We start from the raw sequence: 16,220 nt of genomic DNA, 5'->3' as shown, positions 1-16,220 counted from the left end.
GAGTAATGGATTGCTAAACCCAGCATATTATGTGTAGGCAGAAGCTAGGTTTTATATTACTTCTTGAAAGACTGTATTTCCAAAATAGTTTATCACAGCAGATGATCAATTCAGCAATATTCTATCTGTGATGTTGTATCACTGCAGAGGGAGAACATTTTTTGAAATAGCATTTTCTGGATATAAGGATCAAATCTTGAGCTTTCAGAGATGTTTGTGCTGAGCTGGAGAAATACATTATAGTTTGGCACAGATCTTTTTATTATCCGTAATTTTCAATGAAAGATTTTGTTGGTTGGAAGATAATGGCAGTGCATATATTTTGCTTTCAAATATGTTCACCCCTCTGAACTGTTTCAGCTGTCCTTCTCCTTCCAAGGTTTTATGTACATTATCCAGACAGCTGTCTTCTATTCTGTAAGTAATAGCAATGCTTTTTGCTAAGGTATGTACTTTTATGTAGTCTAGGCCTCTGTCTTTTCCACTATTTTCTCAGCTATCTTAACTTTAGTTATTGCAAAACATGGTTTGTATTGTATTTGTATGGAATGGGAAGAGGAAATTTTCTATTCAAAGACTTTATTTTTAAACTACATCAATAAGGTCTGCATCATTTCTATATAATAAAAGATGCTATCCTTGCCTATGAACTGTGTCTTACATTATCATTGTTTTCATCATCAGGTTCAACTGTAAATCTGTGCAGCGCCTTCACTAAATATCTTTTTGCTAATTTCTTCAGCTAAATATCTTGCAAAAGCAGGGCAACTTCCTTCACATGACTCCATTATCATCTGCCTCCCTTCTCTGCTCAGATCTTTTGATTACTTCCCCTACCTTGAAATTCGGCCTTCTGCTTGAACACTGAATAATTCCTCCTCACCACATCAATCATACTTCTAAAGAACCAAACATGTATGGCAGGCTTTGGATTTGCTTTAGCCATAATCTTCTTTGTGGTGGGTTTTGTCTCTCCACCTTTCCTAAAGCAGTTTCTTTCTTTGTGGCATTCCATGCTTTCCCCGCTCCAGATTCTGGCTTATACAGAGCAGTGCTGTCTGCATTCTTTCATATGCAAGAGATCATAACCAAACAATGCACGTCCTCAAACAACTCAAATGGTTCCCCAGTCAACTCACAGGCTGCTTCAAAAATATCATTGCTTGATTTTAAAATTTTTTGGGTTCATCTTTGTCTCCCTTCATCTCTTCAACTAATAGAGGCTCATTACCTGCTCTTACACACTTCCATATTTGCCTTTTCCTTACTTCATTTCTCTGGATCATGGATTTCTACCCATTTAAAACAGTCTTTCAGTGCTGATGCAAATAAAGTGGTATTAATTTGCACCATTTTTTTCCCCATCCTTGCCTCAGATTTTCTCTAGTGGTTTTACATTTCTGAAGCCTCAGTATTTTCACAGTAACACCTATTGTTGTGAAGCACCATCTGGGATACAACTCTAATGAAAAAGGAGATACAAAATAACTTGGGTTTGGAGATACGCTGGTGAGAAACATTTGTTTAACCATATGGAAATTGCATTTCTTTAGAGTGCAGACCTAAAGCTGAAACAGTAGGGATGTAAAGGCAACTCCCAAGAAAATTCTTAAGAACTCACAATATCTCTTAAAGAGTCTGTCACTTTCCCTTTTTAATGAAGAAGTTCATTATCAAGTTAATGAGAAATGACACTTTAAACATGTTTTTCTGCAGCTTTTCTATGCTCCCATTTAAGGCCTTAGTAACCTGTCTAACTTTGAGAAGTGTTGTTGTTTTTGATAAGTCCACTTTATAAATCCAGGGCATTCATAATTAAATAATTGCTATTCTTTGTGAATTAGATGGATTATATAAATGGATTGTATAAATGTTTCTGTGCTGGATCAAGATTTGTGAAGTCCTAATCAGAGAAAGTTTGAATGAATTTTTATTTTAAAAAAAAATAAAAAAAAGGCAGCTCTTTATTAGGTAGGATGTAGGAACGGAGTCCATTTGCTTTGATTGATTTTTGGGGTAGGAAGAGATGTGAGTTTTGTTTGTAAATAGAATTTAACCTCATGCACTGGAGGTAGAATGATGCAATTAAACTTTTAAAAAAGCCTCTGGCACAAAGATATTGTAGCACTGTAAAAAAGAGAAAGGACATTTCACACCCAGAAGTTATCCATATGGCCACTGACCACATGTTTGGTAGAGATGTGAACAATATGTCATTGGTATTTACAATTCCAGGTAGTTTTCTTGTATGCCATAAAAAGTAAATACTTAAGCAACAGTCTTTGCTGTGTAGATCTTTAATGGGTGTGGGAAATTCTCTTTATTTAGCAAGGAATGCCCATCATTTGCTGTCTTGGGAGATGTGTTGGCAACAGATGGGATCTCAAGAGCATTGTTTCACTGTTATTCTGATTGTTAAAATGCAGTTCATTTCATTCCTTTCTTTTTTTTTTCTTTCTTTCCTGCAGGGGTGAGAGGGACTGTGAAAAATAGAGGGGGAAAGTAAAGAAAGCAAGAGAGTAAAAGAGAAAAGAAAATGAAATTTGAAAGAAACAATGGGAGGAGAATCCCTGGAGAAGTGTTGAAAAGCATGGATGAATTGAGAGCACTAAGTTTGGGCGGAGAATCTTGGCAGATATTTAGTACATACAGGGTACAGTAATGGCAAAAAGAGAAGAAATAAGAAAACCTTAATTGCTCTGAATTCTGGGGTGCTTTCTCCTCCATTTTCTTCTTCTTTGATTAAAGTGCTAGGGTACAGTAGACATGGAATAGTGGAAAACATACTGTGGGACCAGGTAAATGGGACAAAATGCAATAGTGCAATACATGGCACTGCTGGAAAATAACAGCTGACTTGGCCTTCCTTGCAAATGGACAGATACAGCACCATGTGCAGTTTAGCAGAAGAAATTTTGGGTTAAAAAACTTCCATTTCATTCTTCTTTGGGAATTTTATTTAAGCATGTCCTGGGAGGATGCTTGGAGATTCTATTGTTGTTCAGAATATGGCATGCTGCCCACATCTGTGTGAGGTTTTTCAGCAGAACCTTAACACTTCCAAACAGATGTTTCAAAAAAAAAAACCAACCCAAAAACTTTTCTGAAATGCAATATGCACAAGTCTGACTTGTATTTTTGTTACAAAAGTCAAACAGATTGACATGTTGAACAGGGAAGATAATGTTTTGAACCTAACACAAGAGGTGATCAAGAGTACTAATTTAAAATGTCAACTTCTTTTTCTTTTTTGCCCATAAGCCTTGTAGGGAGAGCCCTTACCCTCTCTTCTCTTCAGGAAAAATCATGTGTAATTTTGCATCAAACTACATGAAAAGAGATAGTACCTGAGGTAATGTGAAGGTGGCCTCAGTATTTGGAAACTGTGTCAGTTGCACAGAAAATTATGGCTGTGATTTCTCAATATGGGAAGTGATTTGAGGACATTCCCAAATGCATTCTGTCCTTCACAGTTGAATTGATTCTCTGGTTTTTAGACTCCAGATTACCATTCAAGACATGTTGATAGCTTCCCTTTTTCACTCTGCCAAACCCATTCTCAACACAAATGTTTGACGACTGGGGCATTTGAATATGAGCATTACCAGAAGTCTGGTGATGTTCTGTCCACAGAAATGACTTCTATTCCAGGTGACCAATTGCAATGAAAAATGTGAAAAACCATAATGCTGATCAAACATCCAGTCTATCTCCTTGCCCCAAGAAGTGATGCAGTCTATGTCAGTCATTCCAAATAAGTGTTTAACTATTCTTAAAGGGGTCCAGTGATGAAGACACCACAGCTTTTCTGATTATCTAATCCAGTATAATATTTAACATTAAAAATGCTTTCCCTAATGCTTAATCTGAACTTTTACTGCCACAATTTAAATTTATGGAGGTCAGATTCTTTTGTCCAGTCCTTTCTGTATAGCCTCTTGCATGTTCAGAGATTATTATTGTTCCAAACCTGCCTTTATCAGCTACTAGCTTTAATATCTGGATTTCAGCTGGAGCTGAAATGCAGAAGGGAATGTTTTAGCAAACTCTTTGCAGTAGTATTTGAAGAATGTGAACTTGAAGCAGAGCTGACCACAGAGTCCAAGATGCTCTTAAGTCCTGCTACTGATTCAGGTCACCTGTTCTGTAACAGCATGCGATTCTGGCAGCTCCTGAAACTGTGAGAGCTTAACTAAAGCCAGCTCTGAAACTGAAGGGAAGAAGGAAGAGAGCTGGACAAGACAAAGACATTTTGTAGTAGCTGAACGTATCCTTATCTCATCACCATGCACACAACCTGTAAATGGTAGTGAGTACTATGTATGTTTATCATGGGGAGACATTATGGTGGGCATATGAAGGACCAACTGAGCGAATGACAAACACAAGCTAACTTTTATCTCCACATACAGAGGAGGTTTCCATCACTAAGGAAAGAAGACACTGTGGAATTCTTACATTTCTGAACAATAATCATAATAGTATACACAATATTCCAAATTTCTTCCTTTTCAGCTCCTTGCAACTCTAAAAGACAGGATAGAGCTCTTAGACTGACCTGCTGTGACTCAGTTTGAGTAATTTCACTTCTCATTATCTCTGTTTTTCCTCAACTTGCTCATCTCATCCATTAAGCTTTAAGTTTTAAAACAGGAACTTTCTCTTCCTGTGCATATTTATCTTGTGTCTAAAGCAACAACCTTGATCATGGTTGAGGCCTCTTGGTGATACCAGAATACAAATAACAATAGCAGGCGCAGCAGAAACAATAACAAAGCAGGTTGGTTAACCTTTGATAGTCCTTTCCTGAGACATCTCTTGGTATTAGAATACAGTCACTTATCTGCTTATTTATTTTTCTCTCTGTGGTGACTTTGAGTTGGCATACTGTCATATTCCAGTGACAAGTCACCACACTCCATGCACTGGCTAGCTTTTTCAGTCACTGATCATTTTTTATTCCATGTAATTGCCTTTTGTTTGCAGTTGTTATTTTAAAGGTGACCCCTGACCCTGCTCAGGGAAAGAAATAACGGGCAGATTGCGGTCTGAGACTTTCTTAGTGTTACTACTCAGAGCAAGTGAACATTAGCAAGAGCTGGTACTGCTGCTCATCTGCACCTGCATGAAAGAAAAACTTGAAGTCTAGGGTGTGGTGGTGGTGGGTGTATTTTTTTTTCCTGTGTTTCCCTCCCACCCTTCTCCAGCTGGTCCCTCATCTTGCTTCTTTCTTGTATTTCAGTTTCTCCTGTACTCATTTCTGTTGTGTGGAATTTGAGGTTTCTCAATACACATTCCCTGCCCCCAGCCTGCACACTCCCCATGGACCCAGCTTCCTCTCGCACATTCCACACTGGAGCGTACCACTTCGGAGGCAAAGTGGGCTCAGGGAAGAGTCCATCTGAAGCCTCTCTGTCCCAGGCCCGGTCCGTCATCATCCTCATCATCTTCACCATGCTGAGAGTACTTTCACCAGTGAAAATGCAAAGATAACGGTTCTCATGGCACTGAGAATTACAAATTCCTGAAATATTTCCAACATCAGCCAGCAGAAAAGCAGGGTGATAGAAAACAAATGGTGACAGGAAGGCAACAGGGAAATAGGGAAGAGAAATTTAGGGCTGTATAGACTAAGACAAAAAAAAAGAGAGAGAGAGAGACAATAAAGCCAGGAGACAGGGGAAAAAATGAAAGAGATGAAGAGCTGAGAAAATGTGAGGGCAAATCAAAGAATGAACAAATGAACCAGGCAGGCTGTAAAATGAAAGAGAATGAAATTAAGTGCATGGAACAAATATTCAGATAGTGATCAAGGATAGAGAGCAGATGCTGAATATGAGTGAGAGCCAAAACACAACAGGGATTAAAAAAATCTGTCAGAAGATTTGGGTAAAATCTCATTAAGTTTGTATTTGGTTTGATTTGAGTAACCCATCCCTCATCTTAATTTCAGCTTGTCTGCTAGGAATCTGGTATATCCACAGCAGATTATTTCAAGGGCTGTTGCTGGTGTTTCACTGTGTACTGGTTTTTTAACCAGTATTAATTTGGCCTGTCATCTGGGTAGGTCCTGCATGTAAGTGTTGTGACCTTTGTGGGAGAAGGTTTCTTCTATCACTTAATGTGTTTATGTTTGAAATATGTGCTCAAACACATGGTCACCCAAACCTGCCTGCATCTCAGAGCACTCTGTTTCTGGGAAGTCTCGTGTTGCTGCGTGTGGTACTGGCACTCCCTATACCCACCCTGGAAAGGGGAAGCCCACAGGAAGAACGATCAGTGTGCTGATGTGGGGCTCCTGCATTAGGAACAGTTGTCATGTAGCAGTTCAGAGCAGCACAAAGAGCTGCAAAAAGAATCAGGCAGAAAGGAACTGAGTCAAATACGAACATTTCTCCCTTATAAAATATTGAAGACTGGTACCATATAAAGCTTCATTTATGAGCTGCTCCCAGTTACAAACCATCTCTAGACTGGCAGCAGCACCTTTACCATACTGCTTTTAATAGAAGCTGTCTTCCTTTGGTACTGTACTTTTCCATACAAGCTTGAGGGGAAAGTAATTTAGCTTAATAGCAGCCACCCTCATTTTGAAGCAGGCCTTGATTTAAAGCCGGAAGTAATTAAATGTAATGAAGCCCTAGGCTTCTGCACCAGGATCAGAGCTGTGCTATTCACAGCCATACATACACGTCCTTGTTGCTAATGTGTCAATACTCTGTTTTTTCAATGACTGTGGGCTGGGTTTTTAATTCCTGCTGGGCAGACTGTGGTACAGTATCTGTGAAGGTTAGCAGCTTTACAGTAATGGTCTGAAAACAAAAGGAAGGCTCATCTCAGGTCTGGGGAGATTTCTGCTTTTCTTTATGAGATTTCTGCTTATGATCTAAATATGGCTTTTTGTACTCTATTTCTTTTATTGCTTTATGCAGCAGTGGTTTGTCAATTCCTAACTAAAGAAAAACCTTTAAGGCAATAATTCCCACATTTCCCTTTTGACAGCAAAATTTAAAGTAAAGCTTGCCTTTTAAAGACACTTGCATACTGCTGACTATTTTTTCTCCTTTCCCTCCTCAATAATTTGATCAGATTTCTCTGGATGTTCCCTGGATATTCTTAGGTGTCCCTTACTCAGCTTGGTATCTCTATGGCTCCTTCTGTTTGGTTTGTTATCACTTTGGGACAGGGAGTTTGGAAACTTCCTTGCGTCACTGGGAATTGTGCCATTGGCTTGAACAAGGGCAGACTTTTTAACCTTGTGTTAACTAACTGGTAACAGAAACCAAACAGACCTCTGAGTGTCCCTTTCAAGTTACCAAGATCCAAATATCAGATGTAATGTGTGACAGAATCCCAAAAAGAGGGTCATCAAAACAATCAAATCATACAGGAATGCTGTGGGATCCACCCACCAGTGTAAATATCTCTGTGACCTCAGTTTCATTATTCTTACTTTCCGATGTCAATAACTTCCCACCATAAAAGTGTACCATGAAATGGAAGATATTTGAGAAGTCTGACTACCAGCATGGCTCTCATATTCAGAAGTTAAGGAAAAATATATATTTCAGTAATATGCATGTATGCATGTGTCTGCATTTATATGCAGTGAGACTGCATAATGGTTTTTAAAACTGTTATATTTAATATGTTATAATGGTCTATTAAAAGCTGGATCATACAAAGGTTTTTAATGCAGAGGCTCAGGAGAGCAACCTCAGCTATCTCCCCCTTCTTTCACCCAACAGATTGTGAATTAGTCAGTCCTGGAAAAGGATTTTTTTTTTTCCATATTCTAATCATTAATAAGGCTGAAATGTAACAGTTCCACAAACTCTAATCTCATTGCTCCTCTAAATAAACTATGTTGATTAGTTTGCCCGTACCAGACTATCCTCTAAAAAGCCCTGTGATTTTCATCATGTAATTACTAGAAATGTATGGTCCCAATATTTTTAAAAAGCAGCTTCACTGAAATTACTCAACTAGATCATGGAACTGGTTTAACAATGTGTTGTACTACTGGGGTGAACAGCATTTTGTGAGTGGTCAGTTTGTTATTTTGGTGTCCAAACTGGATATTCTACAGTTGGATGCAAGTAGGTAAGAACTAATGGCAGCAACTTTCTTCTGGCAAAGCAGAACTTCCCATTTCCTTTTGATTTCCAGATGGGCTGGCTGATGGGTGCTATGGCCATTCCTTGTGTGGTTGAACTCGGTGGAAGCTGGAAGCTGCTACTTGCCATGGATATCTCTTTTCAGCTTTTGGAACCCCCAGCTCTCAGCTGCACACTAGGCCTCCTACAAGGTATCCATATGCTGACTTTTCTTGGCCATAAGTGCCATGGATTACCGATCCCTGCTTTTCTTCAAGTAATTACTTTTGCATGCTAATGGCTGAACAGTGTTGTTCTAGTGTCCTTTTTGAAACAGTGAATTTTCAGAGCACTATTAATACGGGTTGACATTCATGTAGACCATTTGTTATGCTCCAGGTTATTTTAGTAGTCTTCTTGCTACCATCCTATCTTATCCTTTATCTAGACATCCAGCCTCTTTATTTGCCCTGCTAGAGCAAAGCTGATCAAATGGCACTTGTCTTTTTAGATGGTGAGGATAGCTAGGATCAGGCCTCTCACAGTGGCAAGGTCATAGAGTCAGTTGCAGATCAAAAAAGCTGTAATCATTGCACTGTGGGCTACACTTAAATGGGCTTTTCTCATTTACTTCATGCACTTAGTTCCTGCTTGAGATTACAGTTCTCATATAATGTAGGACTGAAAAATAACTGCAAGGCATACATTGCTCATATTTTTATTTTTTTGCCCCACTCTCTCTCCTGTTTTTGTTTTTTTTTTTTCTTGCAGAGGCCATACACTTTAGAGTGTAGAATTTCTGTAGAAAATGTATGAAAGTGTATACAGTTAATAAGGCATTCATGAAGTAAGAGCATTCTTGATTTCCAAGTTTGGAATGATCCTTGAAAGACCTTGTTAATTTCCCAGCAGACTTATATATTTTTTCCATGTATGCAGAACAATTACGTTTCAAGGGAAGTGCTGTGTTATGGCCTTGTTACTTAACAGTTCTGATTGTTTCTTCCACCTTATGCAGAGATGCCTTTCCAATTCAGTAGGTCTTGAAAGATCATTCGGAGGAATAACATCAAAGCATACCTTGCATAGCAGTGGAGACCCTTGTCTTTGAGACATAGTTTGCATCTCCTAAGTGTCAGCTCTGCTCTCCACAAGAACACAGGTAATTTCTTATCTGTAAGACCTCCTGTAAACAACACGTCACCCCAACAGGCCCTTTCTGCCCTCCCAAAATGCAGGAAGGCCCTGCCAGCCAGGCCACAGCAATGGTCCCTGGGCAGATCTGGCTGCTTGGAGCCCTGTTCTCAGCAAAGCACAGCAGGCAGCTGCATGTTCACTACACACCTGGCAGTGTTTGTTGCCTGGAAGCTCCTCCATCTTTCTGATTTCACAGTTGAGCAGTGCTGTGGCTTTGTGAACAGTGTGAATGGGAATTATATAGCAACAACTAATAGTGTCTTAGCTGCAGGGTTTAGGAACCTGCCCAAGCTATCAGGGAAAGCTCTGGTCTCTGGCCCACCTTAGCAGCCCTCAGATGGGCAGCAGCCCAACCCCAGCCTGACGTGCAGCCTGCACACCAGAGGCATATGCCTTCACAGCTTTTAGGTTTGGGGGTAGTGTTGAGCTTTTAACACAGTGTGAAAGCTTTCACTGCTTTTATTAATTACTTCTTCTCAAGTTTCCACATTTTATTTTATTATGTTAAAATTTCTGTAAGATAGTATATTTTTTAAGCCCTTGAGGATTTTTACATATTTAAACCCCTGTGGATTACATACAACACAGTGATACAGAATTAATCAAGGCATAGGTCCAGTAGTATGTTCCTAAAATCTGCCATAAGAGCCATATGTTTTCATGAAGAATATATGGGTAAACATAACAGCATCATATATTGTCTCACCTGATTAAAAAAAGCCCAATTTTAAATAAAAAATGGTGTTTATTCAAAAGTGATGCAGATTTTCTTGAAACTGCTTTATGCTTTTCATGAGATTAAGTTGCAATATGCACTAAGTTTCACAGCAATATCTGTGACATTATGAACTAGTTGTTATACTATTACATTATTAGCTGCAATTTATTAAACAAAGCACTAACAAACTGCAGTTACAGTTTAGTTGGATTAAATTAACCTTACCATATATAAAACCAGTTCTTAAAAATGCATGTAGTGTCATATTTCACAGTTACCATGACCAACTCTCTACTCCTCCAAACTGGAAGGCAGACGTGCAATCCAAACTAAGTAAGGGAAGATAAAACCTGTTCTCAAAGTAGCAACACAAAACACCTAAAAATACTGTTCCATATGAGCATATTTTCTCAGTTTGGAAAAAAATCATCTTCCTCTCTTCTCATAACACATGCAGAGGTCTCTGCACTTCTCGCTTACTGCACAGCTTTCCACCGGCTGCTATAAACCGAGGGAGGTAGTTTTGGCTGCTTTATCTCAAAAAAGCAATGGATTTTGTTGAAGTCTTTCCCACAAGGGTTTCGTTCAGTGCTTGGGCAGAGCTGATGCACAGGCTGTGAGAGGAGGGCAGGGCTGCACCAGGGGTTTGTGCTGCCAGGGTGAGGGCACAAGGATGGCTGAAGGCTCATGGTGAGGCTGATGGTGAGGCTGTGAGTGGTGAGGCTGATGGTGAGGCTGTGAGGGGTGAGGCTGTGAGTGGTGAGACTGTGAGTGGTCAGGCTGTGAGTGGTGAGGCTGTCAGTGGTGAGCCTGCAGCCCACTGCGTACCCCTGTGGGCCTGGGGACAAGAGGTGGTGTCTGGCAGCATCCCAGTGTTGTGGCTGGGCCGTCAGCCAGCCAGCCAGGCTTTGCAGCGCTTCTCTTCTTGGGCTGTGTCCAGAGCTGGCCCAGGTGAACCTGCCCGTGACCTGTCCTGTGTCCTGCCTGTGCTGAGCATCACCCCTGCCCAGAATGCCTGGTGTGTGGGGCTCACACATGAGGTCTGACCCAGTGCTGTGGGGGCAGGAGGTGTGATGGGCAGGAGTGCTGCAATGGCTCAGCACACCCTTTGCAGTCAGCCCCAAATAAAACAATCTCTTTGCAGCTCTCCAGGCCCGTTAGGTGGTCTTGAGGGTGGCTGCTGTGACAGAGATTCTGCCAGGCTGGGTGCAGGTGGCTGATCTTTGTCCAGCAGCACCTGGGAAGGGTGTGGATTGGCTACAGAGAGGGAGCTTAAACTGGAATCTGCCTTTAGGTCAGTTTGTCTTCTCCCAAAATAAGTGTGTGGGCTACAACCAGAGTGGTTTTATAGCAGGTGAGAACAGCACATGTTTGGTAACACGTTTAAGAGTGCAAGAAAAGGGGGGTGTGTATAGAGTAACAGGAGAGCAGGACAGGAGGGTCGTGTTTGCTTCAGCTGGGGAATTCTTGATTTGGAAGTGCCACGACTGCAGCAGCATCCCAGGACTGAGCAGGTGACCTGAGCGCTCACAGGGGCTTCAGGAGGCACACAGTGACAACAGTGGTGATCGTTCCAACATGTTCACACAAACCCAGCAGAACATGTGTTCTCTGGCTGCATACAATTTCCAAAAGCATGAGAAATTGTCTTATACCTGGGTCTGCTTTAGCTTTTTACAGGGATGTACTGAGTAGTTAAATGCCTTAAGGGCAACTATGTGCAACCTGACAGCTGATATTTTCATGATGATACAAAGCTGTTAGACCTATTAAAAAGTCCAATAATCTAATTCCCTAAATAAGTTATATTAAAATCATGTAAGTACATAATGCAAACATTGTAGTTGTTTTCCCCCTTTATAGCAATCTTACAGCTGTTGCTTTGCTGGGATTAATTTGTCTCTAAGGGGTTTCAACACTATCCTCCCCAGTGCATTATGAGAGCCTGTAATGTCATGTAATCGGGGCTATATTATTTTTGTCGAAATCTCTGAGAGTGATGTAAGAGGAAAAAGGAAACTAGCTAACTCCCAACCATTTGACCAAAGGTTAAATTAGTCTTGGCCTTCTCCCAGCCGAACCTGAAGCTTCTCAGTCAAACATTTGTTCTACCCTGCTCAGAAAAATGTGATGTCTTTTCTTGTCTTTTCTCCCTCCCATGTTTGTTTTGTTTTGCTTTGTTTTTCTTTACCGATGTCACATGTTTTCTTTAGTGTTATGCACATATTTGTTGAGGAACACATCACTGGGACAACAGATGTTACCTACTGGAAGGTCAAACCTTTGGTTCATGATTCTTTTAGATGCTATGGAATTCTGTGGGCATGAAGACTACATTTTAATTATCGTATTTAATAATCATATTACCCTGTGCAAGAAGCTTCTATTTATTGTGTGTAGTAGATGCACAATTTCAGTCCAAACTGGCCCAAGCATGGCCCTTTGTAACACTCCAGAAGCTGTTTATCTGCTTGAAAGAAGCTAGAAAATCTCCCAGCAGCAGTGTTTGGTAGGTGGTATGAGATTCTCCCTGCAGACTGTTCCCCACCATGCACAGTCTGAGAACCTCCCGGTAGTACAGAGTAACAAGCATCTGTTGTGTGTTCTCGTGTCCATTCCCATGTGCAGTGACAGTTTAGATTTTTTTTGCTTCTTAGATATATGTGTACACATTTAAGACAAAAGATGATAAGTTTTTTGAGGTTCTTTCACTTGTGAGGTAAGAATATTGATTGAATTGCAAAGGGCTGATATTGAAGTGTTCTGTTCTATGTTATGGGCTAGTAATGTCTGAAATGATTGAAAAAATATTGGTCTGGCCTTTAAGAAGCCTGGCTGCTTATCACCATTCTTTGGTGTGGAGAATGGGTTGGGCAGCCACAAGAAGAGATTTCTAATCAGAGTCAGCTGAATTGAGACTGTCATGACAAGAAAAAATTGTCTGGTGCACTGTACTATGAGAAACATTCTGAATGGGAACGAGCAGGGGAATGAAGAGGACAATAGGAGTACTTGGGTATTAAGCCTTAGTGAGAGTTCAGAGATGTTCAACATTTTGCAAAAGTCCAAATATTTCTTAATGCATCTGAATTTATGTCTTCTTTTATATGTTTTTCTGCTCATGTCTAGTTATATATTTGAAAAACTGCCAGAAGTCCAAATGTCAGTAGGGTCCAATTCAGAGATACATATTTTCCCTTCTTAAAGAATAAAATCATAATAAAAATGCTATTTATATTCATCAGAATAACAAATGTAGATTTTAAGTGATCAAACAATGGTCATATAAAGAAGCCTAATTAATAACTAAAGAATTGTTATAGTACTAATCCCATCAATTCCTTTGTTACACTAAATAATATATTTTAGTGTTATCTGTTTCCACAGTGCTTTAAACAGCAAACAGTATGAAGATGCAGTCTATTTAGATTGTGTTGTTTTTCTTTTAGTTAAAACATTTCTGAATGATAGATTTGTATGGAAATCACCAACAACTGTTATAGAAACATTAAGACCATAATTGAGGATTGTGCATTTGGAATTTATACTAGGCTTAGATGTTTCCATCTCATTTGAGCTTCTGCATAAAGTCACAGGAATTTGTTATTAGTCATGGGCCCTTCCAGGTTATTTAGGAGAATCTTTCGATCCTTGCAAGTGAAACTGCAATCAAATAGTGTTGTGTATTGCTCTTTGCTAGTTCATCTACACTGTATATGGGCAAGGATGGTTCAAAGGTTAATTTTCTTTTCCCATAGCTCTGCTGGGTGGACTGTGGCCACCCCATGGGAAGGAAGAGTTCAAAAGTGACCTTGCAAGTTATTCTCCTTGGGAAGAAACAAGTTGAGAGTTTGGTTGGGGAGTGCTCTCCACCCTTGGGAAGAACACAGCTTGCATTGCATCACTTGTTTGCACTGGCTTGGGCATATCATTTTATTTGTGAAGGCAACTGAATTGTTTGTAGTACTTGGTAGCTTCTAGGAGGGTATTGCACTGTAATTGCACTGTAAAAAGAAAATACCAGGAGCTTAGAGCAAGGAGCTACTGTGACTATATGCTGTTTGTTCAGTATTAGAAAGCGAAAAAGAGTACCAAGACTAGTAATAAAAGAGTAGAGGAAAATAATGTACAGGTCTGTATAAATAACACTATATAAATGCTTAGGTGCAAAAGGAACCAAAACAATTGAGTGGAAAGAGTTTAAGAAAAAGCATATCAACATGAATTATCCAATCAGTTTACAAAATCATGAACTTTTAGAATGGTAATTGTCAAGAATTCAGAATGAACTTCTACTAGTTTCTGTTTATGTGTTTTTTCTCTATGTATGTTTTTCTAAAATTATAGGGTTTTTTTGCTTAAAAATATGCAAATATGCACTTTCTTCTTTTTTTTTTTTTTTTTTACATTCTCAAAGCATTAATGTACCTGTGTTACAGAGGAGTTTTTTATTATCCCTTGATGTTTTCATTCCTCAGAATTTCACAATTAAGTTTTTAAGAGGCTTTAATCAGGATTCCCTGAAGGTAACCCAGTACATTTCATACATAGTTATGTAGATTTGCTATCAGTCATCAATAGCTGTGAGTTTAAAGCATACAGCATTGAATATGATTTGAATTAATCAGGGTAAGATTTAAATAAGATTCCCAAATTAGGAACCTGGACAAAATGAATCTTGCTCTAAATTGATATGTCTGTGCTGGAGGTGCTGTCACCTGCTCTGTGTGTCTGATCCCCCACTGCTGTCTCAAAGGATCCAGTCACCAGGGTCACCTCGGGGTAGAGCCCTCCCCTGAAAGCCACTGCCTGTGCTGGCTGGACCTCAGTTAGGAATGTTGGGTAGGGTTCCATCTCTAGACTCAGCTTTTCTGAGATTTTTAGTCAGGCTACAGTTAACTGGTGTTAAACACAACTGATCTCTAGTTGCTTCCTTGAGTTAATACCTCACAGATACCCAAATACCTGTATATTCCAGGTTTTTATAGGTGCTGAACACTGTCAGTTCCCAGTGAACTCATCAGGGATGAACAGTGCTTAGGTCCTCTGCAAACTCATCTGTTGTGGAGAGCAATTGTAGGAATGGGGAGAAAAAGGGAATGCAGGGATTGAATCATGTCCATCAAAACAAAAAATCTGCAGCCTGAACACATATATGTGTAAAAATAAATAAACAATCAAACAAATAAATCACAGGTGCATCCAAGATGGAACTTGCCACTTGGCCGGGGAGAGACAGGAACACACCAGAACTGCAGGAGATTGATACAAGTGCTGAAGAGCTCATTTGTCTCTGGTCAAGCTGTGGTGAAAGCTGATGGTACTATTCATTACCTGAGAGATCCTATTCTGAGTCTAAATGTGTAGAAGCAAGTGGCTGGTGTGGCTATGTGTCACAAGGAAAATCAGACCCCACTACATAAGGCCTTGAAAGATCATTAGTTCCAAAGAATTTCAAGAGCTTTCCTCAACTCACTTAGTCAGAAGTATAAATTCTACTTCCACAGATCTTTAGACAAACTGAATTCCTCTGCAAGAACCTCATCTGTATATGTGTTTGCATGTATTAATTTTTTCTTTGCAATGATATAAGTAACAATCCAGTACCAAGTAGGTCACATTGTCCTAGGGGCCAGGAGATCCATGCTTAGTCCTAGCCTTTGCAGCAGATTGTCCTCTGTAATCTTGGGTTGAGTTACTCAATTTTTTTTCTGTATCACCTTCTTGTCTGTAAAATTATAATAATAATAATAATTTTCTTCATAAATTTTCATTTTATTTTTAAAACTTTCAAGGCCTGTACCATCTAGGATGTTTGCAGAGGACAGTGAGGCCATGGTTCTGATCAAGTGCATACAAATAATCAGGTGATTAATTAGCAACTTCTTTTTTTTTGTGCCATGAAGGAGGATTGACAAAGATGTTGCAAAAGAAAGCAAATATTGTTGTCCCTGCAGGCCATTGCAGCTGAAATAACTTGATTTTATTAGAACAGTTTCAAAATGGATGCTTACCTTGTAACTGGAACTCCCACAGTTCTTGTAACTTTGGTTTGTAGATCATCCAAAGCCTATTTGTGTTGTAAATGTATTCCATAGGAAGTGATGATATCTACAGTCTCATGAAGAGAAGACAAGTTTCTTTCCAGGTCTGAACTTCTTGAAAATCCCTGACATAAATAAGCAGCTGAAGCAAATGCATGGGCTTGG

The sequence above is a fragment of the Parus major genome, chromosome 10 (genome assembly GCF_001522545.3).
Source record: "Parus major isolate Abel chromosome 10, Parus_major1.1, whole genome shotgun sequence".
NCBI classification, from domain to species: domain Eukaryota; kingdom Metazoa; phylum Chordata; class Aves; order Passeriformes; family Paridae; genus Parus; species Parus major.
Note: the sequence above shows the minus strand (reverse complement) of the source record.